A 14,154-nucleotide genomic window follows, 5' to 3' on the forward strand; every position below is an offset into this window, starting at 1 on the left:
CCTCCCACCCCCCATCAGCCCTCAGTTTGTTCTCAGTTTAAGTCCTATTGTAATGCACATGTTATAATTCCATGTTGTTGACTTAACCTCTTTTCCCACCAGGAAGCAAACCCTATGAAAGTTAGCATATATTCTATTCTGTTTACATTTGTATCCCTTGAATCTAGGTCAGAGACAGACACACAGTATATGCTCAATAAATTCTTATTTTTCTGACTAGAGTGATCAGACTACCAAAAGAATGAGTCACCTTTTAACAGAAACATTAAGAATACTACCAGGAAAGAGTATGCTTGCTAAGGAAAATATTTCAGTCAGATGTGCAAGTCAGACTGTGCTCTAACAGTACCAAGAACTGACTATTAATGCCTTGGCAATTTGCTAACTTCTCTGCTTCCTAGAAGTCCACATATTTTGGGATTTTTTTTGGTAAAAGCTGTGAAACAAAATAAATCTCTGTCTATGTATTTGAAAACTTCCTGAGCTCAATTTCTTCTTGCCAGACATGGCTTCAAATCCTTGTTTTACGTCCTCTGTATTTTGTTATGACTTTCTATACCCTCCACTCATTAATGGCCCTAAATCTCCCCTGAGGACAATGTCAGAAAAGGACCTGTCATTAAAAGTGTATCTGTGCCTTGTATCAAGATGCAGAAGTGTGAGGCTTTTTTTAAAAAATTTTTAATCAATGTTTTGACCTTGCTTTTATCTGACATTTCCAAACTCTGGGCAATTGGTTAAGCTATTTTAGTTACTGTGTTTCTCCACACATCTCTCATTTTCTTTTCCTTTTTCTTTTCAAAAATTTTAATATTTATTTATTTTTGAGAGGGAGAGACAGAGTGTGAGTGGGTGAGGGGCAGAGAGAGAGGGAGACACAGAATCCAAAGCAGACTCCAGGCTCTGAGCTGTCAGCACAGAGCCCAACGTGGGGCTCCAGCTTAGGAACCATGAAATCATGACCTGAGGTGAAGTCAGATGCTTAACTGACTGAGCCACCCAAGCGTCCCTCTCATTTTCAAACACAAGTAAATAAAAGATTCAAAATGCTTTGGACCTTCCCTGGTGTGAGACTATAGGAAGTGCAAAGACCTGGATTCAAGTCTTAACTCCACCATTTATAAGCTCGTGACCTTGGAACAACTATCTAACCACTCCGAACTTCATCTTCCTCCTCTGGAAAGCAAGAATGACACCACTCTCACTCCTTACTCTCTGCCTTGAGTGTGGGAAGCACCGCATAAATGCTAATGTCCTTCCCAAACAGTTCTGCTATTAATTATACCCATGACCATACGCTGGTCCCTATGGAATCTCTGTGGACTGAAATAATTTTCTATGATAATAAATCTTGACTGTTGGCAGGAGCAGTTGCCCGTCAGTCTCAATATCCATACTCAAGAAGCTAAAACTTTTTAGATTCCTATTAAATGATACGATTGTTTGCTTTTTTCCCTCCAAAGTAGTACTCACATGCTCTGCTCATTCTTGTGGTTGTGGGGAGGGGAAAACCTCATCCCACATAGAAAACAGAATCACTGACCTCTCAGTATTTGAACTCGGGGTCCAGAATTCAGCTGGACCACCATCAGTGGAAACAGGGAACGGGGGGATAATGCCTAAGAATGGAGAGTCAAAAAAATTCTGGAGGTAGTGAAATGTAAGAAGCCAGGGCATGGCCATTTTAGCTTGGCAGCTGGACACCTTACAGATTTAGATCTCCAAACATTGATTCCTTACCTTTGCCTAGTACCTACACCCTACAGAGATCTTTCACAAATAGTACCTCGTTTCGTCCCTACAACCATCCTGAGAGGTTGGCAAATATTACTATACCCATTTTTTAGAAGAAGAAACTGAGGAGAGCATGCCTAGATCATATACACTTATGCAGAATGGAGCTGATACTTCACATGGGGCTTCTGATCTAAGACCAGAGCTCTTTCTACCATACTCTGCACTCTTCTTGCACAGCTGGGGAAAAGGAACCAGTCTTGGAGGAAGCATACATTCAGGAACCCCTTCATAGTGCAGAAAGAGGAGAAAACACCAGACTTGGGGTGAAAAAGACCTAAGCCTCATTCCCAAACATTAACTCTTGGGATGGCAATTTCCCTACTTCTGCAAAGAACAGGTAGCAATAAATGATTCCAGGTTCTCTCCCATGTTTCTATTTCTCGAAAGTGCATCTTCAGTTATTTTAATGTATAACCTAAATACCTGTGACACAGTAAAAATGCCCCCCCCCCAAAAAAAGGAGTACATGACAAGATCAACAGAAATTATGGTCTCTTTGACCCAATATGACCACTATGGCTGATTTTGAAAGTTGGGATTTTCACTCATGGCTTCTTGGAAATAGGCTTCATTAACTTTAGTTAATCTTTCTACATTTCAATTCCCTTATATGAATGACAGATATTACCCAATGACATTGCCTTCAGCACAGGAAACAAGAATTTTTCAATTCCTTCCTTCTTGCCATCTTGCCTCTTCCTAGACTCCTACCCCCAACCCAAGGGAAGAGGACTCACTAGTCTGAGTGGTCAGAGCCTGTGACCAGGGCAAGGTTGTGGTCCCTAGGCATGGTTCTCTCTCTTCTCTGTTTCATACAGAGAAGCATGTGGGTTCAGCTCTCTTACTCTCTGACTCCTCTATGCAAGGGCCCAGGGAGATAAATCAAATCACTAGTTATTTTGTAATCTTCCCCCCCTGCATCCTTCTAGAGGGTACTAAGATGTCAAAATTTAGATTCAGGAAGGAGTGAGAGGTTCTGTTTAGGCCCCAAAGCCTAAGCCATGTGCTTCCATTCATTTTAAATCAAAACCTATAATGGGTGTTATTAGCTGTTGGCTCAGTTATTTGACTCATGTCCTCTGCCTACCTCTTTCTAGAGAACTGTGGTAGCCAGTCTCCATGACCATCCCCAGTGAACTCCTACTCCTGGTATTCATAGCTTTTTGTAGTTCCATCCCACACTGCACCAGGGTTGATCTGTGTGACCAATAGAATATGGCATAAATGACGATACATAACTCCTCAACTAGTTATAAAGAACCCTCTGGCTTCTGTCTTGGTTGCTCTGTTTCTCTTGGATCATTTGCGTTGGGGAAAGCAGTTACCATGTCTTGAGAAACCCATGGAGAGACTTCTGTGATTCCTTCCTAGAACTTACCCCTCTTTTTCTGCTCCCATCCCCCATGGCCAGTACCACCCATTATATCTCATTATCCCTATATGAGTGTTTCTCTGAATTTCCCCAGCTCCTTGAGACCAGGTATGGACATTTCTTACTTGTCTCTGAATCCTCAGTGCCTATCACAGTACCTGGAACATAGTAGGCTCTCAATAAATGCTTTTTGAATAAAGAGTGGAAGGGAATTTAGTTTTACATTTAGCTTATAGTCATACCTCATATTTATTTTTTCCCTTTTGTTCAAGTATCAATTTTTAACAGGTTTATTGAAATATAATTGATATATAAAGAAGTGTACATATTTAATGTGTACATTTTGGTGAATTTCAACCTATGCAAATACAGGATACCATCACCACAGTCAAGGTCATAGACACATCCAATACAGCATCTCCCAAAGTCTCCTTTTGTCTCTTTGTTGTTGTTGTTGTTGTTGTTGTTGTTGTAGTTGTTGTGGCTTTGTTTGTTTATATGGTAAGAACACATACCATGAGATCTACCCTCTGAGCAGATTTTGAAGTGCACAATACCATAATAACTGTAGGCGCTATGTTGTACAGCAGATTTCTAGAATGTATTCATCTATTATAACTGAAAGTTGGTATCCACTGAATAACAACTCTTCATTTCCCCCTCCTTCTGGCCCCTGGCAACCACCTATTATATTCTCTGCTTCTATGAATTTGACTAGTTTAGAAACCTTATGTAAGTAGAATCATGCAGTATTTGTCCTTCCGTGTTGGGCTTATTTTGCTCGGCATCACGGCCTCTAGGTCTATCCACATTGACGCAAAGGGAAGAATATCCTTCTCTATTTAGGTTGAATAACATTCATATTTTACATGTCAAAAGTGTAGGGTTTGAATGTTTTCCAATAGAAGCCAAGTGTAGCCATCTATACTAGATTTCACAGACATTTAAGATCACTAAATAAGTCTGTGTGTAGAAGTAAAAGACAAGTCTAAGAAATCTCTTGAACTTACACAGGGGTTTCGACTCTGTCTCCAAATTCGGCCTCATACTTTTAGTTCCAGTGTGTACCAGAGTTAAGCCCCTCTTCACAATGGAGAACTTTATTTTTTCCCTTCTTTGTCCTTATGCCTAATTAAATTATATCCAGTGTTTATCAAATTATATTTACTAAGCTGGATATTTTGGCCCCAAAGATGTATTAATTCCAAGTTTCTTACTGTTGCCACTTTGGGTCTGTTTTTACTCAATTATACAGTCTCCTGAGATTGGCAGATGTTAATTCCAAGGACTGAGTGGACCTCTAAGAAGAGAGAGGATGGAGAGGAAACCACAGAGGCCAGGCTGACATTTTGTTTGTCTCCTAAATCTAGATTCTGAGAATCGGGCTAACATTGAGCCAAAGGCCCCAGGAAATCTGCTTTCATCTTTCTGTGCACTCCTTCTCCTTCCCTCAGAGACAAAGCAGTCTTCACAAGTCGATCAGTTGATTATATGTGGGTGCTCAAAGTTCAAAATCTTTAACTCCAAAAAATGCCAAATTTATTTTAAAGATGGATTATGAAGAAAAATTATCAGGAGGAGGACATTATATTCATGATGAATCTAAGAAAGTTCTGAAAAACAGTCAAATGTCTATATGCAAAGTTAGGTGAGTGTGTGTGTGTGTATGTGTATATAAAACCCCTTCTTTGGTATACAGTGCAGGGTTCTCTTATCTTCCTGTGATAATCTCCTAGAAAGCCATTTTACTCAGAGCACAGAGTTCCATTTATCCAGTTTCTGAGGACTAGTCTCAGGGGTAACAGATGTAATACATATTGGTGATAATACAAGGCTTCTCTACTTAAATCAAACATCCAAAGTAAGAAAAACAGTAAGACAAACAGTACCTTCTCTTCTGCACATGCTGTGTCTGCATATGTGGGGTGAAATACTACTTTAGTAGTGAGAAATTCAGCTCTTTTGAAAGTCTTCACTCCCTTCCTCTTCCTAGATGATTCTGGGATTTAGATGTGCAACAAACAAAACAACAGAAAGAAGAGGAGAAAAACACTTTTTCCTGGAAGCTACAAAAGACCAATTTCTCTTTTTTTTTTGAGCTTTGCAGAACACACATAAGACAGAACACATCTCTAAACAGCTCTGACATATTTATCAGCCACGATGCTTTCTCTGTTAAGAGAGAACAGACACAGAACTATTGTTGCTGCCAAAAAAAAAAAAAAAAAGTGCTGTTTGAATCCTTTGCACTTCCTCTTTGCAAGGATGACTTGGGCTTCATTAAATCATCACCAGAAGACAAGATCTCTGTTGCTTTGGGACAGACAAGCCAACGGATTAACTTTGCCACCTCAATGTGGTAAGAGGTATCAGATGTTGACCATGTAGCAATTGGCTAAAAATGATAATCATCTCAAAAAGTGCATTAATAGTGTTTATACTTTCTTGGAACTGGGGGTAGCTTCCCTGAGCCCTTCCCCCACCCCAGCTTCAAAAAAGAAATTGCTAAATACTTAATTTTGTGTTTGCCTAAGAGTGGCTAAACCAGTCACCCCGTGTGGTGCTTGTCCTTACTTCTGAGAAGGCAGCCTGTTATTCAGTTTGGTTCTAACAAAAACTAGTCTACTGAAACTAGTAAGGGAGAGAGGACTTGTCAACAAAGGTCAACAGGAATCAATACTGACTCTGAAAATAGGGTTTTCTAGAAAAGCCACAGAACAACTGAAAGGCACAAAGAAATCTTCTGAGTTCCAAAGGAGACCCAAAGACTCCACCTGTCTGGTTGGTCTCCAGATATCAGAGAGTGAATCAAAACTTGTAGAGTGCTTGTAAAAGCTTCCTCTTTAGAAGCATAGATTGGGAAAAGGGTGGGCAGGGATGTATGGGGGATTTTGTAGGGGTCAGATGCTCTGTTCTTATGCTCTGAAAGTGGCATGTTCTCAACCATATTTGTAAAGTCACAGTTGTTAAGATGATTGTGAAGGATGTTAGAAGAAGCAGAATGAAAAGCAGGATGTCAAGTTGCACAGTCTCAACCGTAGGCTTGCCCCCTAACATTAGAAAGTGATGAGAACTCTAATATCTTCCCCCAATCTCCAGAGACCGCAAAGCTGGAGCCAGAGCCAATGAAAGAATAACTCTGTTCAAAGCATTGCTCTGGAGTGTGCAAACTATCTATTTGGCCCTGAGGCCACAGAGATCTGAACTCTACCGGCCATCCCTCTTCCACTTGAAGAAGAGAAAGGAGAGTAGTTTAGGATGGCAGACTGAGCCCACATAGCTACTTCCCCTTCCTCCCAGTGAAACAGGATACATAAAATAAGACGAAATCCCAGGCCTTCCCTAGAAAATGCCAGCTGAGTGGAAACAGAAGAATTCCTGGGTGGTAGCAGACTAGCAAAACTACCAGAGAGTTAGGAAACACAACTGAAGAAGGGGGCTGCTGGGTGAATAATTCTATAGCCTGTAAGCTTCCTCAGGACAAATGATCATTGGTCTTATTCATGACTGTGTCCCCTCTGCTTTGGAGAGCTCCTGGCCCAGAGCAGGTATTCAGTAGTGACTGTTAAATAGGATTATGTGGTCTTCCTAGGAGAAAAGTAAGTTTCAGGCCAGGAGGAGAGGACAGAAGTGTATTGTGGGATGCTTGACTGGGGAGTTGAAGCACTGACAGGCCAGTGCCCCCCAAGTTGCACACAGGCTGTCTGGTGTTTGCCCAGGCTCTCTGAGGAAAGTAAAGGATCAGTCATGGGGATTCACAGAATAAGGATCAGGGCCAGAGAGAACAGAAGGGCATGGCGTACATTATTATTAAATTGTTAATTAAGGAAAGGCAACTTGGAACAGGTGTGAAATCTCCTGAGGTGTTCCAAGGCTGGTAACTTTCCCTACTTGCTTATTTGGAAAGTGCCACCAACCTGCTGGCCTATTCCCCCTGCCCATTAACCTTAGAGCACAACACATCTGCCACAGTTGGTCGTCACATTTGGAGGGCAAGCCTAGCAAGGGATGTTGGAAGGTAACCTCAACAATTACTCAGGAAATGATGCCAGTTATCAATACTGATCCATTTATGTATGAAAGGAACACCCAGAATCACCAGACTTTTGGACCAAACTCAAGTCCTAAAAACTGAATCAGTAGAGAATGGATCTCGGAGGAAAGAGCAAATGCAGGAAGCCAAAGAGAATGACGAAAATGTTTTATTTAGTATCTGAATACTCTGGATATTATATCACACAACAAGAGTAAGCTGCCATAGAAAAAGCAGAATCAGAGAAAAATAGAGGCATCTTAAAAATTAAAAATTTGATTAATAAATCATAAAACTCAATGCCAAGAACGAATTACAGAATAAATACCACCGAAAAGAGAACTAGTGATTTGGAAGACCCAATCAAGGTATTTTTCCAAGAGCATAAAGCAAAAAGTCAGAGAAAGAAATTATGAGGAAAAAAAATACAGATTTTCCCAAGGAAAAAAAATATGTTTAATAGGAATTTAAGACATTATAGATAGGATAACAGGAAGTCATTAATAGAAAACTACTCTCTCAGGCTAAATAAGGACTCAAGTCTAGGTTAAATTGAAAAAACCATGAGGCACCTGCATGGCTCAGTTGGTTGAGCGTCCGACTTCAACTCAGGTCATAATCTCACAGTTTGTGAGTTCGAGCCCCACATCAGGCTTGCTGCTGTCACTGTAGAGTCCACTTTGGATCCCCTGTGTCCTTCTGTGTCTGCCCCTCCCCTGCTCCCATTCTCTCTCTGTCTCTCAAAATAAATAAAAACGTTAAAGAAAAGAAAAAGAAAAAACCAACAATTCTGGGCCTGCTATGTCCCAAGCAAGAATACTGAAAGGAGAGGTACACAGATATCTTCCACTGATGTTTCTGAATTCAAAAATTAAAGAGAAAATCCTAAGCATTCAGTGGTGGGGTAGGATGGAAATAGTTTCTTATAAAGAGATACCTTGGGTTAGACTGGTAATAAACATTTCATTTTTACTACTGAATGATGGACAGCAATGGAATGTCTACATACTTTAAAGAAATAGGATTTCAAATCAACCAGCTATACTAGCTTTTAAGCGAGTGAGGAAAATAAAGACATTTTCCATGTACAAGGATTCAGAATACATACAATAGAAGTACAAAGTTTTCTGAAGCATTTCACTTACAACTAAGTAAAAGTCATTTCTTCAGTTGAAAAACCATTAGCTACTAGACACATGGAATTACTTTCGCTCTACTCAGAAAATTTTATAGTACGTATGTGACCGAAAGAACAAGACAGGCTAGCAGTGGTGTAATTTAAACTTAGGCGAAGTTTAAAAAAATATTTTTTTAATATTTACTTTTTGAGAGAGAGAGAGAGAGAGCTTGAGTGGGGGAGGGGCAGAGAGAGAGACACACACAGAATCCGAAGCAGGCTCCAGGCTCTGAGCTGTTAGCACAGAGCCCAATGTGGGGCTCGAACTGACAGACTGTGAGATCATGACCTGCGTGGGAGTCAGACGCTTTACTGACATGTTTCCTGAACAAAAACGACTTCTGGAAAAATAAACAAACAAACAAACAAACGGATAAATAAGTATTTCCCATTAGAAGACTTAAAAATAAATAGGAAGGTCTGTATCAGGTTTGTTTGTATTTAATAGGATGACTCAAAGCAACAGTGGCTTGAACAAAAGAGGCTGTTTCTCACATAAAATAAGCCTAATAGGTAGTTCAGGCCTGGTATAAAAGGAAGAATGTTCTATTCTGTCACTCCCTAACTTTCTGTTCTGTCATCTTCAGGCCTAAATGACCTTCTTCAAGTCATCTCATGGCCCAAAAGGGCTGCTGGAGTTCTACCCATTATTTCCACATTCCAGATAGCAGCAAGGGCAAATGGGCATTCACAACTGAGAGAACATCTTTTATTATTTTTTTAATGTTTATTTATTTTGAGAAAGAGAGCACAGGGGCAAGGTGGGGGGGGGGGGGGGGAGAGAGAGAGAGAGAGAGAGAGAGAGAATCCCAAGCAGGCTCCACCCTGTCAGCATGGAGCCCAATGCAGGGCTCGATTCCACTGCAAGATCATGACCTGAGCAGAAATCAAGAGTCAGACGCTCAGCTGACTGAGCCACACCCCCTGAGGTAACATCTTTTAAAGACGCTTCTTGGACCCCCTTCAACACTTCTACTTACATCTCATTAGCCAGAACTTTGTCACACGCTCATACTTAGGGCAAGAGAAGCTGGAAATTTAGTCTTTTATTCTGTACGGCAACGTGCGCTGAGCTGAAAATCCACGCTGTGTTTCAAAGGAGGAAGGCGAGAGCAGAGACTGGGAGGCCACTAAGCAGTATCTGCACAGAATACCACTTTGTTGACTAGAAAGATTCAGTCTTGTAAAATTCAAATTTCTTCAGGTACATCTATAAATTCAGTGCAATGCCAATGCCTGTTTTCCCTTTTAATTTAAAAACCTGAGGTGAGACCTGATCTAGTAATACACAGATCTTAACCATTACAGCTTAATGAATCCAGACAAGTGCATACAGCAGTAAAAACAACAGGCCTGTCACGACCCAGTGCCCCTGGGCAGGGCTTCATCCTATCAGCGGGGGTCTGGGTAGAGGAGGCCAGACCTGGTTCTCTCTGCCGTGCCTGCCTGGAATAGAACTCCAGCAACACGGGGCTGGGGACGAGTTTGAAAAAGCCAGTAGTCTGCCCCTCCAGGCCTGAAACCATAGCCCCAGACGGGAAGCCCAGAGAAGAGGGCGCCCTCCCAGGTTCTTAGCTCACACACCCGAGGTGGAGCTCCCGTTCTTGCCAAGATTTAGTAGATTTTCTTGAATAAATAGTTCTCTATTTGCTGTATGCTTTTTGCCCTTGGGACAATTTCCAGAGACTTGGCATGATTTATTTAAAAAGGTATTTTTCACGAGTTAAATTGTTATTTTCCTGGCAGAGAGGGTCTAGGAAGGCCTGGCTCCACCCCTGCGACCCCATTCGTCATCGCTGGTGAACAATTTTCAGACATTCTTGTCTTTTTTCTCATATATATGACGTGTCTTTTATCTGGCTCTTTTAAAGGTATTTTTCTTTATGCTCAATTTTTAGCCATTTGACAATGAAGTGCCTTGACAGCGGTTTCTTTCTTTCTTTCTTTCTCTCTTTCTTTCTTTCTTTCTTTCTTTCTTTCTTTCTTCTTTCTTTCTTTCTTTCTTTCTTTCTTTCTTTCTTTCTTTCTTTCTTTCTTTCTTTCTTCTTTCTTCCTGCTTGGGGTTTACTGGGCTTCTTAGAAATATTTCAGCCAAAACTTCCTTAAATATTCTTTGCCCCATTAATTCTCTCCTCTCCTTCTGAATAACACATGTGTTAGATGCTTATTTTTCTATAGATAATTGAGGCCCTGGTGGGTGGTTTTTTTTTTTTTTTTTTGTTTTTTTTTTTTTTGCCTTTTTTTCCCCCCTTCAGTTTGGTGATTTTTGTTGACTTTTCTTCAAGTTCTCTGATCTTTTCTTCTGTCATATTCATGGTGTTAATTCCATGCAATATTTTTTCAGGTATTGTATTTTTATTTCAGATATTGTACCTTCCAGTTTTATGATTTACACATTTTTTTTTTTAGCATTTTCATATCTTTCCTTAAATCCCATGTGTTCACATTTTTTCCCCTAAATTCTTTAACATATTTGTAATGGTAATTTTAAAATCCTTATATAGGGGGCAGCTGGGTGGCTCAGTCCGTTGAGCATCTGACACTTGGTTTGGGCTCAGGTCACGATCTCAGGGTTAGTGAGACAGAGCCCCCGCATCAGGATCTGTGCTGACAGTGCAGAGCCTGTTTGGGATTCTCTCTCTCTCCCTCTCTCTTTCCTCTCCCCAGCTTGCACACACATGTGTGCACACCCTCTCTCCCTCAAAATAAATAAACTTTTAAAAAATAAACAAAATCCTTGTATGTTAATTCCAATATCTGTGTTGTCTGTGGGTCTCCTTTTATTTTCTGGGTTTGGGGAGGGTTCCTCTTGTTTTATTAGGGGTCATGTTTTTCTGCTTCTTTGTATGTCTGGCAATTTTTATTGTATACTGGGCATTGTAAATGATACATCGTGGAAATTCCAAATTCTGTTATCTTCCTCTGGTGAGTATTGGCTTTTGTTCCATAAAGAAGCTAAATTTCTTGTGGATAACTCTAGTCCTTTGCAGGCTTGTTTCTTGGTTTTATTAAATGAATTATACTTTATTTTTTGCCCTTAGTCCTAGGATACAGCTCATAGTCCTGGGATGTGGTCCCTTACATGTAAAGCATGATGCTTTTGGTGCATCACAGGAATGCAAGAGATGTTTCTCAAGTCCATCTAATTTGGTAGGCTTTAACCTCAAACTCTATCTCCCTAGAACCAGGCAGCTGATGAGGTCTCTGCTCAGCTCTTTCAACCGTCCAGCTGTTGTTTTCTACTATTGCTCCTTGGAGTCTTGCCCTGGGCATTTGCAGTTGGGAAGAGTCAGCCAAGGTTCTAAGAAGATTTTGTACATAGATCTGGGGGCTCCCCCACTGTTACTCCGAACCTTCTGGGACTTCCCTTCCCCCTTCAACTTGTAGTTGCTCTGGCAGCCCTGTACTCTGGCCTCTAACTCTTTAGTCCAATAAGTCTAAGTTCTACAGATTGCTCAATGTCTGCAGGGGAAAAGCCAGCGAAATGTGGATTATATGTCCTCCAGTTTGTGTCTGTTTGTGGTCCTTCTCTAGGGCCTTGAAGTAGGTCTATAAGCAAAGTTTATAATTATTATCAATGTGAGATTTAGTCTAATCCAAACTACTCTGCCATTACTTGAAGCCGGAAGCCTTTACATTTTTTTAAATATAAAGGAGATCACGTTATATATTCTATTTGATAACACTTTTTAAATTGAATAACATGTTAGATATTGCTATGGGTCAATATATAGTGATTGACCTTATTTTGCCTGATACACGGTGCTTCAAGTATTCAATTCTAAGGCTGTACAACAAGAATAAGCTTAAATGGAACTATGAGTTATGAGTTAGACCTCTTTCAGTGTTCCTTGAAAGATACTAAATTACTTTCTTTTGAGTACAACTCCTTATTAAGACTGGACTGTAAGAGCTCTTTGCAGATCTACAACATCATGAATTTAAACAATCCATTAATGTGCATTTTGGTGGTTTCCAGTTTTTCCTATTCCAAGCAATGATGTAATAAACATCCTTATACATTAATTTTTTTGTCTTTCCTACAGAACCATTATCCTAGGAGTGGAATTGACAAATCAAAGTAAATTCATATTTAAAATTTTAACATACAATTACAAATTACGCTCCAATAAAAGCTATCTCAATATATACTCTCCAACAGTATATGAGAATGTTGTTCAACACTGGATATTATTAATCTTCTAAATCTTTCCTATAAGATTAACTATGCATATGACATTCATAAGATGGGGAGTATCCAGCCCTTTTTGCTGTTCTCAATCTTGATTTTGAGCTATTGCCCCATCCAATTTTCTGACATCGTGTCTCAGTCTTGCCTTTCCTTTGAAGGAAACAATCAGTGCTGTCTTTTGGGCTCCCCATCAAAAACAATTTGGATTCTTCCAGCCATGCTTCCTCTGACTATACCTGCAAAACCTCATTCCCGGTCCAACCTGGCCCAGAGCTTTATCCCCCAGTGCTGCTCTACTATGAATATTCACAATTGACCACAATCCTTTCACATTCCCTCATTTACTTTCACAATTTACTTCATTTCTCAAAATTTTAAATAGACAATTTTGTCTTTGTGGATTAAGGTCACTGCAATTTCATTTTAACCTACAACAATTTTGCCAACTTTGTCAGTAAGAAATGCTTTAATATGCCTCCAAAATTATTGCTGTAACTTCCTTGTCTTTCTTACCTTTAAAAAGTAACCATTAAGAGAGCAAATTACATATTGGGACATTTTCTCAGTAAAATATATGTAAAGGAAGAGTCAAAGTCACTTTAAAGTTAGAAAACTAGACACATTTTTCCTGTACTTTCTCTGGATTCCCACTAACTGACAGAAAGATATTCTTAAAAAAAGATATAAAGTCAAGATAAAAAGAGAATTGGAGGGGAAAGGATAGCTAGAAAACATTGCAAGTTAAAAAACAGGAGGAAAGATAACCTACCTAGCAGACCCAGGAAATCTAAGTCCTAAGTGAGCAAACTTATAAGCTTGTATAAAACCCAAAGCATCAAGAATTAGAAGCAATAGGAGTTTGTAATTTGGGAATGAAGGGAGGACAGAAATCTAACGGGAAGCTAGATACAACCCTCTTTCCCAGCAAAAACCCTCTTCCCTACTTTGTGCAATCAGGTGACTCACTCTCTTTCTATGTCAGCAGACAATGAGGTTTATACCCTGGAGAGAGTATAAACAGGTCTCTGAGATGGGAGACACATGGCATAGTTGAGAGAAGCAACAATTTTGGAAACAGAAGGATTAAATAATAAATATTAAGACACTTCCCTATAGCTCCTCGCTCTCTTCCATCACTTGGTTCCCATAATACTGTGCAGGATATAAGGCAATTCTTCTCTGAAAAACATCTGACAAGCCAAAGGAAAGATCTAAAGACACTGACACTAGAGTTATCCAATTAAACAGCACAGCCTGATCTGGTGGTCTTTCAGTCTCACCGACCATACTGAGCTGTCATTAAGTTTTTCAGTGTCCCCATTTTTTTTTAAAAAAAGATGTTTATCCATTTATTTTGAGAGAAAGAGAGAGAGAATGCAAGCAGGGAAGGGGCAGAGAGAGAGAGAGAGAATCCCAAGCAGGCTTTGCATAGCCAGCATGGAGCCCAGTTTGAGGCTCGATCCCACAAACCATGAGATCATGACCTGAGCTGAAATCAAGAGTCTAATGCTTAACCAACTGAGCCAGCCAGGTGCCCTGCCCCTGTGATGTAAATGTAATTGAACAACCATAGATCACCAGAT

Source organism: Puma concolor, chromosome B4 (genome assembly GCF_028749965.1).
Source record: "Puma concolor isolate L17-30 chromosome B4, mPumCon1.1.hap2, whole genome shotgun sequence".
Lineage (NCBI taxonomy): Eukaryota > Metazoa > Chordata > Mammalia > Carnivora > Felidae > Puma > Puma concolor.